This window comes from Macaca thibetana, chromosome 8, assembly GCF_024542745.1.
Source record: "Macaca thibetana thibetana isolate TM-01 chromosome 8, ASM2454274v1, whole genome shotgun sequence".
Taxonomy (NCBI): domain Eukaryota; kingdom Metazoa; phylum Chordata; class Mammalia; order Primates; family Cercopithecidae; genus Macaca; species Macaca thibetana.
In genome coordinates, this window is record NC_065585.1 from 116,986,235 (window position 1) to 117,007,418 (window position 21,184).

A 21,184-nucleotide genomic window follows, 5' to 3' on the forward strand; every position below is an offset into this window, starting at 1 on the left:
TCTCGCTCTGTCACCCAGGCTGGAGTGCAGTGGTGCAATCTCAGCTCACTGCAAGCTCCGCCTCCCGGGTTCACGCCATTCTCCTGCCTCAGCCTCCCGAGTAGCTGGGACTACAGGCGCCTGCCACTGCGCCCGGCTAATTTTTTCTATTGTTAGTAGAGACGGGGTTTCACCATGGTCTCGATCTCCTGACCTTGTGATCCGCCCGCCTCGGCCTTCCAAAGTGCAGTACAGTTACATTATTATTCACTGACGTCCACAGTTTACATTAGGGCTCACTCTTGGGTGTTTGTCTATTCTATGGTTTTAAAAAGGTAATAAGACGTATCCACCACCACAGTATCTTGTAGAAGAGTTTCACTGTCTAAAAATCACCTGTGCTCTACCTACTATTGCTCTCTTCCACTCACCCCTTCCCCAAGCCCATGGCAAACACTGATCTTTTTACTGACTCCACAGTTTTGCTTTAGCAGAATGTCATAGAGTTGGAATCACAATATGTAGCCTTTTCAGATTGGCTTCTTTCTCTCAGCAATACACACTTAAGGTTCCTTCATTTCTTTTCATGACTTGTAGCTCATTTCTTTTTATCACCAAGTAATATTCCATTGTCTGAATGTACCACAGGTTGTTTATCCATTCACCTACTCAAGGACATCTTGGTAGATTTCTAGTTCATGTAATCATGAATAAAGCTGCTATAAACATTTCTGTAGAGATTTTTGTTAGACATAAGTGTTCATGTCCTTTGAATAAATACCAAGGAGCACGATTGCAGGATCATATGGTAAGATAATATTTAGTTTTGTAATATACTGCCAAACTGTCTTCCAAAGTGGCTGCACCATTTTGCTTTTCTACCAGCAATGAATGAGTTCCTGTTGCTCACATCCTCACCAGCATTTGGTGTCAGGATGTGGAGCAACAGGAACTCTCATTCATTGCTGGTGACGATGCAATGAGATGCCACTACACATGAAAATCCAGGATGAATTTTGGCCATCCTAACAGGTGTGTACTGGTATCTCATTGTTGTGGGGTTTGTTTGTTTGTTTTAGAGAGAGTCTTGCTTTGTCACCCAGACTGGAGTGCAGTGGTGTGATCTTGGCTCACTGCAACCTCCACTGCCCAGGTTCAAATGATTCTCATGCCTCAGCCTCCTGAGTAGCTGAGATTACAGGCATGTGTCACAATGCCTGGCTATTTCTTTTCTTTTCTTTCTTTTTTTTTTTTTTTTTTTTTTTTTTTTTTGTATTTTCAGTAGAGACAGGGTTTTGCCATATTGGCCAGGCTGGTCTCAAACTCCTGGCCTCAGATGATCTGCCTACCTCGCCTCCCAAAGTTCTGGGATTACAGGCATAAGCTACCATGCCCGTTCTGATTGTTGTTTTAATTTGCAATTCCCTGATGACGTATGATGTGGAGCACCTTTTCACATGCTTATTTGCCATGGGTACATCTTCTTTGGTGAGGTGTGTCTTACGATCTTTGGCCCACTTTTTAATTGGGTTGTTTGTTGTCTTGTTGTTGGGTTTTAAGAGTTCTTTGTATATTTTGGATAACAGTTCTTTACCATATGTGTGTCTTTTGCAATTTTTTTCCTCCAAGTCTCTGGCTTATCTTTTCATCCTCTTGACTGTCTCTTTCACAGAGCAGAAGTTTTCTACTTTTGAAGTCCAGCTTATCAATTAATCTTTTTCATGGATCATGCTTTTGGTGTTGTATCTAAAAAGTCATCTTCTACGTATATTCTAAAGAGTTTTATAGTTTTCCATTTTCCATTTAGGTCTACAATGTATTATGGGTTAATTTTTCTGAAAGATGTGAGGTCTGTGTCTAGATTTATGTTTTTGCATGTGGTTGGCCAGTTGTTCCAGCACCATTTGTTGAAAAGGCTGTATTTTCAACATTGAATTGTCCTTGCTCCTTTATCAAAGATATGTCAACTGTATCTATGTGGGTTCCTTTCTGGGCTCTCTGCTCTCTTCCCTTGATCTGTGTATCTACCACACTGTCTTGGCAACTGTAGCTCTATAGTAAGTTTTGAAGTCAGATGGTATCTAATTTGTTTTTCTCCTTCAATTTCATGTTGCCTATTCTAAATCTCCTTTGCCTCTCCATATAAACTTTAGATTCAGTTTGTTGATATCTACTAACAACTTGCTGGCATTTTGATTGTATCTAATGTGTAGATCAAACCAGGAAGATCTTGACTATCTATCTATGAACATGGAAAATCTTTCCATACATATATATATATATATATAGTTAGATTTATACCTAAGTATTTTTGGTACATAATAGTATGTTCTTCATGTAAATTCTAATTGTTCATTGCTGGTATATACAAAAGCAACTGACTTTTGTATAATAATCTTATATCCTACAATCTTGATATAATCATTTAATAGTTCCAGGAGATTTTAATGTTGATGATTCTTTGGGATTTATTACATATACAATTTTATATATATATGTGTGTATGTATGTGTGTATGTATCTTATATATATAATACATGTATATGTATATATATTATATATGTATATATGCTAATATATATAACTACACATACAAGTATATATATAATTTTTTTTTTCACTCTGTCACCCAGGCTGACAATCATGGCTCACTGCAACCTCTGTCTCCCAGACTCAAGCAATCCTCCCACCTCAGCCTCCTTTGCAGCTGGGACTACAGGTGCATGCCCCCTAACCCAGCTAATTTTTTGTATTTTTTTGTAGAGATGAGATTTCGCCACGTTGCCCAGGCTGGTCTCAAACTCCTTGACTCAAGCTATCCACCTGCCTCAGCCTCTGGGATTACAGGCATGAGCCACTGCACCAAGCCTTTCCATATATTTAGATCTTCTTTGATTTTGTGCACAGGGAATTGTAGGCTTCCTCACATAGATTTTATACATATTCTGTTAGATTTATATCTATTTTTTTGGTATTAACATAAACAATAGTATGTTTTTAATGTAAATTCTAATTGTTCATTGCTGGTATATAGAAAACCAATTGACTTTTGTATAATAACCTTATATCCTACAATCTTGATATAATCATTTAATAGTTCGAGGAGTTTTTATTGTAGTTGATTCTTTGGGATTTATTACATAGACAGTGATGTCATATGCAAACAAAGTTTTACTTCTTCCTTCCCAATCTATATACCTTTTTTTTTTTCTTTTCTTGCTTCTTGTATTACCTAGGATTTCAGTGCAATGTTAAATGGAAGTGCTAAGAAGGGAAATCATTGGCCTTTTCCTATTGTTAGCAGGAAAATTTATGGCTTCTCACCTTAGATATGATGTTAGCCGTTTGTGTAGATCTTTATCAAGTTGAGAAAGTTCCCTTATATACTGAGTTTTCCGAGAGTACATACACTAACAGATGTAGAATTTTGTTGATATTTTTACTGCATCTACTGGTATAATCATGTGATTTTTTTTTTCTTCTTTAGCCTGCTGATGTGATTGTACTAATTGATTTTGAATGTTGAACTACTCTTGTAAACCTGGAATAAATCCCACTGGTTCTAATATAGAAACTCTTTGTATATATTGTTGCATTTTATTTGTTAATATTTTGGAGAATTTTTACATTTATGTTCATTAGAGATACTGGTCTATGGATTTCTTTTCTTATAATGCCTTGTCTGGTTTTGGTATTAGGGTAATTTTGGCCTCATAGAATGAATTAGGAGGTTCCCCACTGCTTCTGTTTTCTGGAAGAGATTATAGAGAATTTGTATAATTTACTCCTTAATTATTTGGTTGATCAAGAAGGATAAAAGACTTAAATGTAAAATCCAAAACTATAAAACCCTGGAAGACAACCTAGGCAACACCATTCTGGACATATGAACTGGCAAAGATTTCATGACGAAGATGCCAAAAGCAAACACAACAAAAGCAAAAATTGATACATGAGATGGAATTAAACTTAAGGGCTTCTGCAGAGCAAAAGAAACTATCAACAGAGTAAACAGACAACTTACAGAATGGGAAAAAATATTTGCAAACTATGCATCTGGCAAAGGTCTCATATACAGCATCTACAAAGAACTTAAACAAATTCACAAGAAAAAAACAAACAACCCCATTAAAAAGTAGGCAAAGGACATGAACAGACACTTTTCAAAAGAAGACATACATGTAGCCAACAAGCATATGAAAAAAAGCTCAGTATCTCTGATCACTAGAGAAATGCAAATTAAAACCACAGTGAGATACCATCTCACATCAGTCAGAACAGCTATTATTAAAAAGCCAAAAAATGGCTGGGCACAGTAGCTCATGCCTGTAATCCTAGCACTTTGGGAGGCCGAGGCAGGTGGGTCACAAGGTCAGGAGTTTAAGACCAGCCTGGCCAAGATGGTGAAACCCCGTCTCTACTAAAAATACAAAAATTAGCTGGGCATGGTGGCAGGCATCTGTAATCCCAGCTATTCACAGGCTGAGGCAGAGAATTGTTTGAACCCAGGAAGCAGAGGTTGCAGAGATCACACCACTGCACTCCAGTATGGTTTACAGAGCGAGACTCTGTCTCAAAAAAAAAAAAAAGGCAAAAAATAACAGGTACTGATGAGGTTGCAGAGAAAATGGAACACTTATGCACTGTTGGTGGGAGTATACATTAGTTTAATCATTGTAGAAAGTAGTGTGGTAATTCCTCAAAGAACTAAAAATAGAACTACCATTTGACCCAGCAATCCAATTACTGGGTATATACCCAAAGGAATATAAATTGTTCTACTATAAAGATACATGCATGTGTATAGTCGTTGCAGCACTATTCAAAATAGCAAAGACCTAGAATCAACCTAAATGACCACTGTAGATTGGATAAAGACAATGTGGTATATATATATATATATATATATATATATATACACACCGTGGAATATTATGCAGTCATAAAAAAGAATGAGATCATGTCCTTTGCAGGAACATAGATGGAGCTGGAAGCCATCATCCTCCGCAAACTAGCACAGGAACAGAAAACCAAATATTGCATATTCTCACATATAAGAGGGAGCTAAGTGATGAAAATACATGGACACAAAGAGGGGAACCACAGACACTGTAGCCTGCTTGAGGATGGAGGGTGGGAGGAGGGGAAAGGATCAGAAAAAAATAAGTATTGGGTACTAGGCTTAGTACCTGGGTGATGAAATAATCTGTACAACAAACCCCACATGACATAAGTTTACCTATATAACAAACCCGGACATGTACCCCTGAACCTAAAATAAAAGTTTAAAAAAAATTTGATTGAATTCACCAGTGAATGCATCTGGGCCTGGTGCTTTCTGTTTTGGAACGTTATTTTCAATTCTATTTCTTTAATAGCAATAGGTCTATTCCGATTATCTATTTCTTCTTGTGTGAGTTTAGGTAGATTGTGTCTTTCAAAGAATTGGCCCATATCATTTACATTATCAAATTTGTGGACATAGAGTTGTTCATAATCTTCCTTTATTACCCTTTTAATGTCCATGGGATCAGCAGTGATGGCCTGTCTTTCATTTCTAATATTAGTAACTTGCGTCTTCTCTCTTATTTTCTTAGCCTAGATAGAGTTATATCAAATGCTATGGGTTGAACGTTTGTCCCTTCAAAACTGACATTAAAACTTCATCCCCAGTGCAGCAGTGTTGAGAGGTAGACTCTTTGGGAGGTGACTGGGTCATGAGGGCTCTGCACTCATGAATGGATTAATTCATTCACAGATTAATCAATTAATGGGTTATTGAGGAAGTGGGCTACTTATCACAAGGGTGGGTCTGTTATAAAAGCCAGTTTGGCAGTCTCTCATAAGTGCTCTCACTTGTGATGCCCTGCACCTCCTCAGGACTCTGCAGAGAAGAGTGTTCACCAGCCGGAAGGCCCTCACCAGACACAGCACATGGACCTTGGACTTCCCAGCCTCCAGACCTGTAGGAAATAACTTCCCTTTCTTTATAAATTACCCAGTCTCAGGTATTCGTTTATAGCAACAGTAAATGGACTGAGACATCAATTGTACTGATCTTTTCAAAGAATCAGCTTTTAGTTTTATTTTCTCTTTTGATGTCCTGTTTTCAATGCCATTGATTTCTGCTCTAATTATTATTATTTCTTTTCTTTTGTTTACTTTGAATTTAATTTGCTCTTCCTTGTCTAGTCTCCTAAAGTGGAAGTTTAGATTATTGGTATTAGATATTTCTTCTTTTCTAATATACGCATTTAATGGTATAAATCTCTCATTAAGCTGCAGCCCACAAACTTTGATAAGTTGTATTTTTATTTTCTCATAGTTAAAAAATATTTTTAAAGTTTCTCTTGAGATTTCTTCTTTGACCCATGTGATATTCAAGCATATATTGTTTAGGCTGTGTGCAGTGGCTCACACCTGTAATCCCAATGTTTTGGGAGGCTGAGACAGGAGGATTGCTTGAGCCCAAGTGTTTAAGACCAGCATTGGCAACATAGTGAGACCCCCATCTCTACAAAAAATTTAAAAATTAGCCAGGCATGGTAGCATGCATCTGTAGTCCCAGCTACTCGGAGACTGAAGCAGGAAAATTGCTTGAGCTCAGTTCAAGGATGCAGTAAACTATGATTATGCCACTACACTCTAACCTAGGAGACAGAGCAAGATCTCATTTCTAAAAATAAAATACAATAAAAGTATATTCTTAAAGTATTTGGGGATTTTCCAGCTATAGTCCTGTTTTTTGATTTCTAGTTTAAGTTCATTGTGGTTCGAGAGCTTACTTTGTATGATTTCTATTCTTTAAAATGTGTTAAGGGTGTGTTTTACGGCCTGGAATGGTGAATGTTCCATGTCCCATATGAGTTTGAGAAGAATGTGAATTCTGCTGTTGTTGGGTGATGTATTATATAAATTTCAGTTAGATCCATTTAGCTGATAGTGTTATTTGGTTCTACTATGTCCTTACTGATTTTCTGTCTGCTGGATCTGTCAGCTACTGACAGAGGGGTGTTGAAGTCTACAACTATAGTAGCAGATTTGTTTATATCTCTCTGAAGTTCTATCAGTTTTTGCCTCATATATTTTGATGCTCTGCTGTTAGGCACATATACAGTAAGGATTGCTATATCTTCTTGGAGAATTGACTTCTTTATCATTACGTAGTGCCCCTCTTTATCCCAGATAATTTTCCTAGCTCTGAAGTCTACTTTGTCATAAATTAATATAGCTATTCTAACTTTCCTTTGATTTGTGTTAGCATGGTGTGATGGTAGATTGGGGCTGCCAACTTGACTGGATTAAAAGATACCCAGATAGCTAGTAAAGGATCAATTATTCTCAGTGCGTCAGTAGGCACTGAAACCATCCCTCTTCTGCTGAAAGGGTTTGGCTTTTGATTAGAATAATTGTGTTGCCCCAGGTATGTTTATGTGGGTGTATCTGGGGGAGATTAGTGTGTGAGTCAGTGGACAAAGTGAGGAAGATCCAGATGTAATGTGAGTGGGCACCATCCAATTGATTGGGGGCCTGGATGGAAGGCAGAGGAAGGGTAAACTCTCTCACTTCCAGAGTCAAGATGCCCATTTTCTCCTGCCCTTGGGTGTCAGAACTCTGGGTTCTCCAGCTCTTGTGCTCTGGGACTTACACCAGATCCCCTCTCCCCACTAGCTCTCAGGCCTTTGGCTCAGACTGAGAGTTATACCATAGGCATCCTTGCATCTGAGGCCTTCAGACTTGCACTGAGCCACCTACCAGCTTCCCTGGTTCTCCAGCTTGCAGACAGTCTATCATGGGAATTCTCAGCCTTCATAACAGAGTGAGCCAATTCCTCTAATAACCCACTTGTCATCTATCTATCTATCTATCTATCTATCTATCTATCTATCTATCTCTCTATCTCCCATCAGTCTGCTTTTCTGGAGAACCCTGACTAAAAGACATGACATATCTTTCTCCATCCTTTTACTTTTAATCTATCTGTATTTTTATATTTAGGGTGGGTTTCTTGTACACAGCATATAGTTCTATTTTGCTTTAATTCACTCTGATAATCTCTATCTTTTAACTGGTGTATTTATGATTAAGATTTAAGTGATTATTGATAGCTGGATTAGTATCTTCTATGCTTGTTACTATTTTATATTTTTGTCCTTGTTCTTTGTTTCTTTTTTGTCTTTTACTCTTTTTCTGCCTTCTGTCTTTTTAATTGATTACTTTATGTAACTGCATTTTCTCACCTCTCAAAAAATCAATTATGTCCCTTTTTAGCTTTTTCTGGTCATTGCCCTTGAGTTTGCAGTATACATTTACAACCAATCCAAGTCCATGTTCAAATTATACTGTACCACTTCATCACAGCTGATGCACATACCTTAGAGCAGACTATTCCCAATGCTCCCATCCCTTGTATTGTTACTTTCCCTTATTTAATTATTTAATTTATCCATAAGCTGTAACTACCAAATACATTATTATTGTTTCTGTTGCTATTTTGGACAAACAGTTATCTGTTGGATCAATCAGGAATTAAAAAAAGACTTTATTTACTTTATTTTACCTTCATTTATTTCTCTCTAACACTCTTCCTTTCTTTAAGTAGATCCAAGTCTCTTTTTATGTCATTTTCCTTCTCTCTGAAGCATTTCTTTTAACATTTATTGCAGTGTCTGGTGACAAATTCCCTCAACATTTATTTGTCTGGGAAAGTCTTTATTTATCATTCAGTTTTGAAGGACAATCTTGCTGGATACAAAATTCTAGGTTGGTGGTTTTTTTCTTTCAACTTCTTTCACTTCACTCTCTTCTTGCTTGTATGGGTCTCAAGAGAAATCCAGTATGATACTATCCTTGCTCCTCTATCTATAAAGTGCTTTTTATTTCTGACTTCTTTCAAGGTTTTCTTGCTGTCTTTGATTTTCTGCAGCTTGAATGTGATATGCCCAGGGATAGATTTTGTAGTACTGATCCTGCTTGGTGTTCTCTGAGCTTCCTGTACCTGTGGTATGCTGTCTATCATTAATTTTGAGAAATTCTCAGTCATTATGGCTTCCAGTATGTCCCCTGTCCCTTTCTCTCTTTCTGCTCCCTCTAATATCACCTTTATACATATGTTAAATCTTTGATAATTTTCCTGTATTTCTTGGATATTATGTTCTGTCATTTTCATTATTTTCTCTCTCTGCATTTCCATTTTGGAAGTTTCTGCCGACATTTCTTCAAGCTCACTGATTCTTTCTTTGGCTGTGTCCTGCCTCTTGATCAATCAAATAAAAGGCATTCTTCATTTCTAGTATAGTGTTTTCTTTATTTCTAGCATATCCTTTTGATGATGATGATGATTATCATTATTATTATTATTTTGAGACAGAGTCTCGCTCTGTCACCCAGGCTGGAGTGCTGTGGCATGATCTCGGCTCACTGCAGCCTCACCTCCCAGGTTCAAGTGACTCTCCTGCCTCAGCCTCCCAAATAGCTGGGATTATAGGCACCTGCCACCACCCCTAGCTAATTTTTGTATTTTTAGTAGGGACGGGGCTTCCCCATGTTGGTCAGGCTGGTCTCAAACTCCTGACCTCAAATGATCTGCCCACCTCAGCCTCCCAAAGTGCTGGGATTATAGGCATGAGTCACTGCACCCGGCCTATTTTTTGTCTGGTTTGGTTTTGTTTATGAGATGAGGTCTCACTCTGTCACCCAGGTTGGAGTGCAATGGCACAATCACAGCTCACTGCAGCCTCGACCACCAGGCTCAAGTGATTCTCCTGCTTCAGCCTCCCAAGTAGCTGGGACCACAGGCATGCACCACCATGTCTGGCGATTTTTTTTTTTTTTTAAGAGAGGAGGTCTTACTATAGTGCTTAGGCTGGTCTTGAACTCCTGAACTCAAACAATGTTCCTGCCTCAGACTCCCAAAGTGCTGGGATTACAGGCATAAGCCACTACACATGGCCTGATTATTATTATTATTATTACTGTTAGGCGTTTAGGAGTAGAGGTTTAATAGGTAAAAGAAAGAGAAAGGAAAACAGCTCTCTCTCTAGTGTGAGAGAGGGGACTTCTGAGAGGAAAAGGCCTTGATTATTGTTTTTTAATCCACACAAAGTGTAAGTCATTTATTTCTCTTCTAGCCCTGGACTCAGTACACAGATGGCTTCTCTTCACCCTTTGGGTTGACAATTTTCTCCAGGTTGCTTCTGAAATTATGATAAAGCTCAGCATAGAAAGCCCTCAGGTCAAGCGCGGTGTCCTCAATCTCCCCGTAGGGTGCCTCATCTTGCCTGTGCACCAAGGCCTGGTAATAATCCATTACATGAATTTCCTGGGAGGCCTTGGCCACAGCATCTCCGTGTTCGGAGAAGTACTTAGACGTGGCTGACTGGAAGGTTTCCACTTTGGTCTTGACTGCATTCATCCTTTCTAGCATCTTCTCCTGGAGTGATACCCCAAAATAATGTCCATTCTCAATCTTGGGGATCAGATGCTGGATCTGTGTGATCACCAGAATGCATTTCTCTTTGAGAGTCCAGACTTCCGTCTTAACCAGGGAAACAGGAACAGGACCTTCTCATGCCAGGGGAGACTTCTTTCTTCGCCTGCTTATCTGTTTCCAACTCATGATTCTTGGATAGAGGGTCTGGGATGGGGATTCCAGTGGTGCTCAGAGGGAGGTCAGATCAGCCACATTGAGGGAGTCCTCTTGCAAGAGCTGATTCAGATACGATTTTCTGTGGCAAGAATCTATAGGGGAATTCCTCAGTCTCCTGGAAAAGATTTTGCCTGAAGACCTCCACCTGCTTTCAGGCATCCCCACTCAGGTGCACTCCACAAGGCTTGGCCATGCTGCTCCAGGTGCTAGATCTCTGGTCTCCCGGCTAGTCCTGATTCTTTATTAAAGTTACCATCTCTCTGCTTATATTATGCATCTGTTCTTGCATGTTTTTCACTTTTTCCATTAGAGGCCTTAACACATTAACCATAGTTATTTTAAATTCCCTGTCAGGCTATCCAAAATCTCTACAATATCTGGGTCTGGTTATGATGCTTGTTCTGTCTCCTCAGATTGTTTTTCGTCTTTCAATTTGCCCTGTCATTTTTTGTTGAAGGACAGATACAATGTACTGAGTAAAAGGAATCTGGTTCTTGTTACTGCAGTGGGCTTCTGCTCCAGTAAGCTTTTTTTTTTTTTTTTTTTTCAGTCAGGGTCTCTCTCTGTCACCCAGGCTGGAGTGCAGTGGCACAATCTTGGCTCACTGCAACCTCCACCTCCTGGGTTCAAGCAGTTATCTTGCCTCAGCCACCCGAGTAGCTGGGATTACAGGTGTGTGCCACCACACCCGGCTAATTTTTGCATTTTTAGTAGAGACGGGATTTCGCCATGTTGCCCAGGCTGGCCTCCAACTCCTTGGCTCAAGCAATCTACCCACCTCGACCTCCCAAAGTTCTGGCATTACAGGCATGAGCCACCGCTCCTGGCCTCCAGTAAGCTTTGATTCTGTGTATTAACTTCTCTTGCCAATTGTAGGTGAAGTGTCTTGCCTTGTGACCTCAATCATCTGACTGATAAAGAGTTGTTGATTTTTGGTTTCTGCAGGATTTTTCTTGTTGTGAGAATAGAAGTCATAACTCACAAGTACCTAGCACCTCAGATAAGAAATTAAAAGCCTTCTCACTGAATCCCAATTATGTAACATTTATGTTACATACAATTATGTGTATATACACATAATAAATGTAAATGTGTCTAATTTATTTTTAAAAGACTCTATAAAGACATACACCAAAATGCTAATATTTTTGATATCTGTTGAGCAGATGGTATAATCTACATAGGTCTAAAAGAATCAACAAAAAACTGGAACTGATAAGCAGTTGTAGCAAAATTGCAAGATACAAGTTTAATATATAAAAGTCCATTGCTTTCCTGTATACCAACAATGAATAAGTGGGATTTATAATTAAAAACACAATACAATTTACATGAGCAACCACGAAATGATATCTTTAGGTATAAGCCTAACACGCACATCCAAGATCTGTATAAGGAAGCCTATAATTTTTTGATGAACAAAATCAAAGAAGAACTAAATAAATGGAGAAATATTCCCATGTTCATTGATTGGAAGACAATATTGTCAAGATACCAGTTCTTCCCAACTGGATCTATACATTCAACACAATCAAAATCCCAGTCAAAATGCCAGCAAATTGTGGATTTCAACAAATGAAATCTAAAGTTTATATGAAAAGTCAAAAGACCCAGAATAGGCAACATGAAATTGAAGGAGTAGAACTAGTCAGATACTTCCTGACTTCAAGACTTACTATAAAGGTATGGTTGTCAAGACAAACAGATCAAGGGAAGAAAGCAGAGAGCCCAGAGACACACATAAATACAGTCAACTTATCTTTGATAAAGGAGCAGGGAAATTCAATGTTGAGAATTTTTTTTTTTTTTTGAGACAGAGTCTCACTGTCGCTCAGGCTGAAGTGCAGTGGCATGATATCAGCTCACTGCAACCTACGCTTCCTGGGTTCAAGCGATTCTCCTGCCTCAGCCTCCCGAGTAGCTGGGATTACAGGTGCATGCCACCACGCCCAGCTAATTTTTTGTATTTTTAGTAGAGATAGGGTTTCACCATGTTGGCCAGCACAGTCTTGAACTCCTGACCATGTTAACCAGGCTAGTCTAGAGCTCCTGACCTCAAGTGATCTGCCCACCTGCTTGCCAAAGTACTGAGCTTACAGGCATGAGCCACTGCGCCTTGCTAAGACACTTTTTAAATTCCCTTTTGATATCTTCTTTGAGCCAATGGTTGTTCTGGAGTGTGTTTTGTTTCCACATATTTGTGAATTTTCCCATTTTCTTGCTGTTATAGATTAGTAGTTACATTTCACTGTGGTTGAAAAAGGTACTTAGAATCATTTTGAATGTCTTAAATTTGTTAAGACTCATTTTGTGGCCTAATATGTGATCTATCCCAGAGAACGTTTTGTGTGTGCCTGAGAAAAACGTGCATACTTCTGCTGTTGGATAAGAAGTTCTGCATGTGGTGGTTAGGTCCATCTGTTCCATAGTGTTGTTCAAGTCAGCTGTTTCTTTATTGATTTTCTGTCTGGATGTTCTATCCCTTATCCTAAGTGAGGTATTGAAGTCCCCTACTATTAATGTATTACTGTCAGTTCCTATCCTCAGATCTGTCAATATTTGCTTAATATATTTAGGTGCTCTGATGTTGGGTGTGTACACGATTGTTATATTTTCCTGTAGAACTGACCTTTTTATCATTATAAAATGATCTTCCTTGTGTCTACAGACAGTTTTAGACCTAAAGTCTATTTTGTCTGATATAAGTATAGCCACCTCTGGATTCTTTTGGTTGCTATTTTTATAAAATATCTTTTTCTATCCCTTTACTGTCAACTTACATGTGTCTTTAATTCTAAAGTGTACCTATTCATTTTGTACACTTCACAGAAGTGTACAATTTTGTACATTTTGTACAATTCACAGAAAAGCTGTCTTCTCAAAAGGACTTTTAGAAGTAAAATGATAACATCACATCTAAGTGACACGTGTACTTATATCCATCGGGTTGTTGGTGGAGAGGAACTGGAAGAAATGAAGGACTTTAGACCAGAACAATATAGAAGATACTTTCAGATATAACCATTGTTACATGTGTGTAGCTTATTCAATACTACTGTGTATATAGAAGACAAACTTAAGTCTTTATTTGAAACATCTAGTCCATCTAGGTGTTTAGAAGTGCACAAAGTATATTAAATGTAGAGGTAATAAAGAACACATTGTGTAAATATCCTTTTGTAAAATTCATATGAAATATTGTCTTTTGGAAACTGAATGATCATACCACTTCTCTGAGCAGTACACATTACTATATTCATGCTGGTTCAGGAAGAAAAGAGGAGAAGGAATTGCAAAGGGTTTGATACCTGTGTGTGTATGGTGAGGCACAATTGGCCACTGTCCCTTATGTCCGTGCATTGTCTTTTACTTGACTGTGTTAATACCATACATAAAAGACAAGCAAGTCCTGATTTATAACATCTAGTCCTTCTAGATGTTAAAGAGGTTGCCAGCGTATGAGAAAAGGAGGGTTAGTAAACTAATACATTGAGTCTATTTTGTGTTAAAATTCATAGAAAAGACTGTTCGTAACCCTTATGGAAGTGAAATTGTGAAAATCCCTGCTAAGAACTATAGATGCTTACATCTGCCCATTGGGTTGACAGAAGTAGGAAGCAAAAGGGTTCTAGTCTAGAATGTTCCTATTTAAAAGATACTTTCAGGCTGGGTACAGGGGCTCATGCCTGTAATCCCAGCACTTTGGAAGGCCAAGACAGGTGGATCACCTCAGGTCAGGAGTTCAAGACCAGCCCGGCCTGAAATTATCTTTTAAATTGGAACACCCTGAGCGAACAATGTATGATAAAAAGTAGAGCTACTGGCCGGGTGCGGTGGCTCACGCCTGTAATCCCAGCACTTTGGGAGGCCGAGGTGGGCGGATCACCTGAGGTTGGGAGTTGGAGACCAGCCTGACCAAAATGGTGAAACCCTGTCTCTACTAAAAATAAAAATTAGCTGGGCATGGTGGCGCATGCCTGTAATCCCAGCTACTGGAGAGGCTGAGCCATGAGAACCGCTTAAATCCTGGAGGCGGAGGTTGTGGTGAGCCAAGGTGCCACCGTTGCACTCCAGCCTGGGCAACAAGAGCGAAACTCCATCTGAAAAAAAAAAAAGGTACCGCCAGTGAGTTAGCCAATTTGTAAATATCTTATTATAATAGATACAAAAAAATGCACCTTGGATACAGAATTGTTAACCCCTCCCTGAGCAGTGTGTATCAGGACTTGTTAGGCAGGCAGCAGAGGAGCAGAAGGAAGTGTGAAGGGAGAGATGTATGCAGATGTGTTCATATTTACATTTTGACTGTAGCCAACTGATGTATGTGCATCTCTTTGGCTGAACTGCAGGAATAAAGTAATTCAGTGGAAATATACCTCCTTGCTAACCATTGAATGGTATAGATCTGATAATGAATTATCTTAGAAACTATACTTGGTGTACTCTGTTGCTTTATGTTTCACTTTAAATTGAACACTACGGAAGCGCAGTATGTTAATCGGAATTCCGCCAATACCTTTATCTAGAGTAGTGTTGCCATTTTTGTCTTCTATGAAATTTTTGTCCCAAAAGAGGTGGGATTATACTTTTTTCTAACAGATTGAGTCGGTGTCGTGTATTCTTGGTTATCAAAATATTCATATCACTTTGGGATTTTAAATTGGTAAATATTCATGATGTGTGAAAAAGCATGATACATACATACTGTATGCTCTCACTCCAATAAAACTGGATGTTGTGTCTAAACACACACAGGACCTAGAAGGACACAGCAAACTGTAAACTGCCTGTGGACAACTTCGTTCTTTGTTTCTTGTGTTTTTCACTTTCCTATAATGCATGTATTAACTTTTTAAAAATAAAAGTTAGGCCCAGTGTGGTAGCTCACTCCTGTAATCCCAACATTTTACGAGGATGAGGCAGAAGGATAACTTGAAGCCAGAGTTTAAAACATGCCTGAGAAACAGAGCGAGACCGCCATCTCTACAAAAGAAAAAAATTAAAATTATAATAGTTTGGCGCAGTGGTACATGCCTGTAGCCCCAAATACTCAGAAGGCAGAGGCAGGAAGCCCAGGAGATTGAGGTTCCAGTGAGCTATGATCACGCCACCACACTCCAGCCTGGGCAACAGAGCAAGACTGCCACCTCAGAAAAAAAAAAAATGTTTTTTTAATAAACGTAATTTTTAAAACCTAGAAACAATAAGTAAAGTGTACCTATTATAGACAGCATATGACTGGATCTTGTTTTTTATTCATTCAGTCACACTATACCTTTTGTGGGGTTTTTGTTGTTTTGTTTTGTTTTTGAGACAAGGTCACTCAGACTGTCACCCAGACTAGAGTTCGGTGGCGAGCCCACTGCAGCCTCAACCTCCCAGCCTCAAGCGATCCTCCCACTTCAGCCTTCCTAGTAGCTAGGACTGCAGACATGTGCAACCACACCTGATTAATTTTTTAAATTTTTTTGTAGATATGGGGTTTCCCTATGTTAAAGACATAGTTTGAACCCAGGCTGGTCTCAAATTCCTGGGCTCAAGCAATCTTCCCACCTGGGCCTCCCAAATTGTTGGGATTACAGGCATTAGCCACCACACCCAGCCTCTATATCTTTTGATTGGTGAACTTAATCCATTTACATTTAAGTAATTATTGATGAGGACTTACCATTGCCATTTTTGTTAATTATTTTCTATTTGTCTTGCATTGTTTTGACTCTTGTTTTCTTGCTGTCTTCCTTTGTTGTTTGATGATTTTTGTAGTAATATGCTTTGAATTTTCATCTTTTGTGTATCTGTTACAGGTTTTTTTCTTTGCTATTAGATAAAGGCTTGTGTAAAATATCTTATAGTTTTTAACCTTCTATTTTAAGTTCAATTGCATACAAAAACACTACCATTTTACTCCCCCACACAAGCACTTTGTACTCTTGTAGACAAAGAATGCACCTTTTTATATCATATATCCGTTAGCGACATTTTCTCTATTAACTTTTATATTAGGATTAAAAGTTATTTATACACCATCTTTACAGTGTTACATGAATCTGTCTACATCTATATATTTACCTTTCCCTGTGTGATTTATGCTTTCATATGCTTGTGTGTGTGTTGCTGTTTAGGATAATTTTATTTCAATTTAAATAAGTTTCTAAAGCATTTTTTTTTGTTCCAGATGAAGAAACAGACAGACATGACAAGTAAATGATAAGTAAGTTAGGTCTACTGGTAATGAACTCCCTTCACTTTTGTTTGTTTGAGAAAAACTATCTCTCCATCACTTTTAAAGGATAATTTTACCTGGTATAGTACTCCTGATTGAAAGTTGTGTTTTGGCCGGGCAGGCGCCGTGGCTCACGCCTGTAATCGCAGCACTTTGGGAAGCCGAGGCGGGCAGATCACGAGGTCAGAATATCGAGACCATCCTGGCTAACACGGTGAAACCCCATCTGTACTAAAAATGCAAAAAATTAGCCAGGCGTGGTGGCAGGCGCCTGTAGTCCCAGCTACTTGGGAAGCTGAGGCAGGAGAATGGCGTGAACCCGGGAGGCTGAGCTTGCAATGAGCTGAGATCGTGCCACTGCACTCCAGCCTGGGCAACAGAGCGAGACTCCGTCTCAAAAAAAAAAAATAGAAAGTTGTGTTTTGTTCAATATTTAGAACATATCATCCCACTGTCTCCTAGTCTGCGAAGTTTCTGCCAAGAAATCCACGAATATTCTTACAGAAATTCTCTTAAAAGTGACAAATCACTTTTCTCTTGCTGCTTTAAAAATTATTTGTCCTTAACTTTCGACAACTTGATTAAAATGTGTCTTGTGTACAGAAAATTCCCAACATGGTGTTTTTACTCAAGATTTTTTGACTTTAGGGTTTATCAGGACTTAACTCCATCACAAGTTGAGGAGAATCTGGACTTATGATGGTTCAACTTATAATTTTTTAACTTACCGATGGCTTTATTGGGATATTAATTATATTTTCTTTTTTTTTTTTTTTTTTTGAGACGGAGTCTCACTCTGTCACCAAAGCGGGAGTGCAATGCCACAATCTCAGCTCACTGCAACCTCTGCCTCCTAGGTTCAAGTGATTCTCCTGCCTCAGCCTCCTGAGTAGCTGGGATTACAGGCACATTCCACCATGCCCGGGTAATTTTGTATTTTTAGTAGAGACGGGGTTTCACCATGTTAGCCAGGCTGGTCTCAAACTCCCAACTTTAGGTGATCTGCCTGCCTCGGCCTCCCAAAGTGCTAGGATTACAGGTGTGAACCACCACGCCTGGCCTAAATTTATTTTCAACTTAAAATATGTTCAACTTACAATGGATTTATCAGGACATCCATTGTCAAGGAGCACTTGTAGTCTTCTGTGATTGATCCTATTTGGGGATCTTTGAGATTTAGAAATCTGGATGTCCATTTCCCTCCCACAGTCTGTGGAAAGTCTTCAGCCACTATTTCTTTAAGTGAGCTTTCTACCCCCTTTCTCTTCTCCTTCTAGAACTCTTTTTTCTTTTTCTTTTTCTTTTTTTTTTTTTTTTTTTGAGGCGGAGTCTTGCTCTGTCGCCCAGGCTGGAGTGCAGTGGCGTGATCTCGGCTGACTGCCAGCTCCACCTCCCGGATTCACACCATTCTCCTGCCTCAGCCTCCCAAGTAGCTGGGACTACAGGTGCCCACCACCATGCCTGGCTAATTTTTTCTATTCTTAGTAGAAACAGGGTTTCACTGTGTTCGCCAGGATGGTGTCAATCTCTTGACCTTGTGATCTGCTGCCTCAGCCTCCCAAAGTGCTGGGATTACCAGCGTGAGCCACTGCGCCTGGCCTAGAACTCATAATATGTGCATTGGTTCACTTAATGGTGTCCTATAAATCCTGTAGTCTTTCTTCACTCTTTTTTCGTTTTTTTCATCTTCTGACTAAATAGTATTAAATGGCTTCTCTTCAAGTTCACCAATTTTTTTTTTCTTATGCTTGATCAAGTCTACTGTTGAGGCTGTTTACTGAATTTCCTATTTCATTCATTGCACTCTTCAGCTCCAGAATTTCTGAGGTTTTAAGATTATTTTATCTCTTTGTTGAACTTCCCATTATGTTTGTGCATTGTTTCCCTGACTTAATTGGGTTGTCTACCTGTGTTCTCTTGTAGCTCACTAAGCTTCCTTAAAACAATTATTTTGATTTCCTTGTCAGGCAATTTGTAGATTTTCATTGCTTTAGGGTCAATTATTGAAAAATTATTGTGATCTTTTGGTGGTTTCATGTTTCCTTGATTTTTTGTTTGTTTGTTTTTTATAGCCATATGTTGGTGTTGGTGTCTATGCACTTGTGGAAACAGTCACTTCTTCCAGACTTAACAGACTGGCTTCAGTGGGGAAAGACCTGCACCTACAGGTGGGTGTGAGGGTATTGACTGGGTGGAGTGTGGCAATCCTACTCTGGCAGGGCAGGGAAGGTAGCAACAGTTCTGCCTTCAGGGAGGGCACGGTGGTGTAGTTTCCATGGAGCTCTGTCTGCTGAAGTCAGACAAAAATTAGCTGGACGTGATGGTGCATCCCTGTGGTCCCAGCTACTCGGGAGGCTGAGGAAGGAGAATTGCTTGAACCCAGGAGGCAGAGGTTGCAGTGAGCCAAATCACATCACCGCACTCCAGCCTAGGCAACAGAGTGAGACTCTGTCTATAAATAAATAAATAATAACACTTTCAAATTAGAGTTTTTATTACACGTGTACCATTTATTCAACGTTACTGTGTATGTAGTGGAAAACTTATGTCCTATTTGAAACATCTAGTCTTTCTAGATGTTTAAAAGTACACAACATATGCTAAAAGTAGAAGGCTACAGTAACACCGTTTAAATATTTTTTTGTTATCTCACAGGAGTGGTTGCAGTTGGGAAGGGAATTGTGAAACTGGATGTTTTGATGCTGACTGTTCCCTGGGTGGTGGTGGGCAGGGGGAGAAGGAAGCACGCAGAGAGAAGGGTTCTGTGCCCATAAGCTAAATTAGTTCAGATTGTCTAACCATTGTTCTATATGTGCATTTTAGTTAATATTGCTGTGTATTAAAGGCTAAGCAAGTCCTAATGCCTAAAATATGTTAAAAGTAGAGGTAGTTGGCCGGGCGCAGTGGCTCATGCCTGTAATCCCAGCACTTTGGGAGGCCGAGGCAGGCAGGTCACGAAGTCAGGAGATCGAGACCATCCTGGCTAACATGGTGAAACCCCGTCTCTACTAAAAACACACAAAAAAATTAGCCAGGCATGGTGGCGGGTGCCTGTAGTCTCAGCTACTCAGGAGGCTGAGGCAGGAGAATGGTGTGAACCCAGGAGGCGGAGCTTGCAGTGAGCCAAGATTGTGCCACTGGACTCCAGCCTGGGTGACAGAGCAAGACTCCTTCTCAAAAAAATAAATAAATAAATAAAGTAGAGGTAGTTAAGCAATATAACACAGAAACAGAAAACAAAATTCTGTGAGTTCTAATTTATTAGTGGGAGCTAAACACTGAGTACACGTGGACATAAACATGGGAACAATAGACACTGGGAACTACTAGAAGGGGGAAGGATGGAGGGGAGCAAGAGCTGAAAAACATTGTTGGATACTATAGTGGTCCTTAGTGGCCAAGGTTGCAGATGGCTGTTGCTGTGGTGAGGGTTGTTGGGGTCCTTGGTGTTAAAGGCTACTGGGGCCCAGCGGTCTTCTTTTATCTCAGTGGGGGATGTCATGCCCAAGAGAATTCCTCTTTGCAACAGGTCTAGCATGTAAATATACTCACTGCAGTGATTGTGCTGGTGTCTGAGGCATGGGAACATGCACAGTAGCCATGGAGCTGGGGTCTGGAGGATGCACGTGATTGTGGGAAGGAGGTAGTGGCTTTGGCCCTGAAGGAGGGCAGGACACAGTGGTGGTTCTTACTCCTGTAGAAACATAATAGCAGCTCCTTCCTCAAAGCAGGAACAGCTTCGTAGACTCTAGGAAGTGTCATTACACGAGCTCAACATCATTGAAGACTGTAGGAGTCTTTGGTGGAGAAAGCTGTTAGTGTTCCTTGGCAGTGATGAGGACCACTGGGGTCCTCCTGCTCCCTTTTTCCCCCACAGGGATAGGTCATGCCAAGGGATCCTTCTTGGCACCTACGTATACCAGACTGAGGGAGAGGTGGCACGGGTTAAAATGCTTCCTACACTTTTCTGTGCGGTCATCCTCAGTTTTCATGCTCCACTGGGTTACTATAGTTCCTTTATTGTATTCCAGAGCTCTCCCAGAACTATTTTCATTGGCATGTAGCTGTTTGTTCATTGTTTTTGTTGGGGAGATAAGCACTGGTGCCTCCTAGTCCACCATCTTGCTGATATCACTCCTCCTCAATAAGTATAAAATTTTCTTAATTGACGTTATAGTGAATCGATCTGATAGCTACCTCCTTTATCAAGTGACCAGAGTTAAGATGACAAGTAATGGGATAAATTGACATCCTGCACCTCATGATAGGATTCTCCCAGAAGATCCACCATTGCTTCAGACATAGTCATGACAAAAATGTATAAATCATGAAGC

The 21,184-nt window shown here is 39.6% G+C and overlaps 1 protein-coding gene and 1 pseudogene across 1 annotated transcript in view; both read right to left on the reverse strand.

Annotated features, from left to right (window-relative positions):
• The window catches only part of DPYSL2 (dihydropyrimidinase like 2), a 145,809-nt gene that overhangs the window by 100,921 nt on the left and 23,704 nt on the right, over positions 1 to 21,184 (reverse strand). The gene's annotated exons all lie outside the window — the stretch shown is intronic.
• LOC126961800 (proteasome activator complex subunit 2-like) lies at positions 10,038 to 11,745 on the reverse strand (annotated as a pseudogene).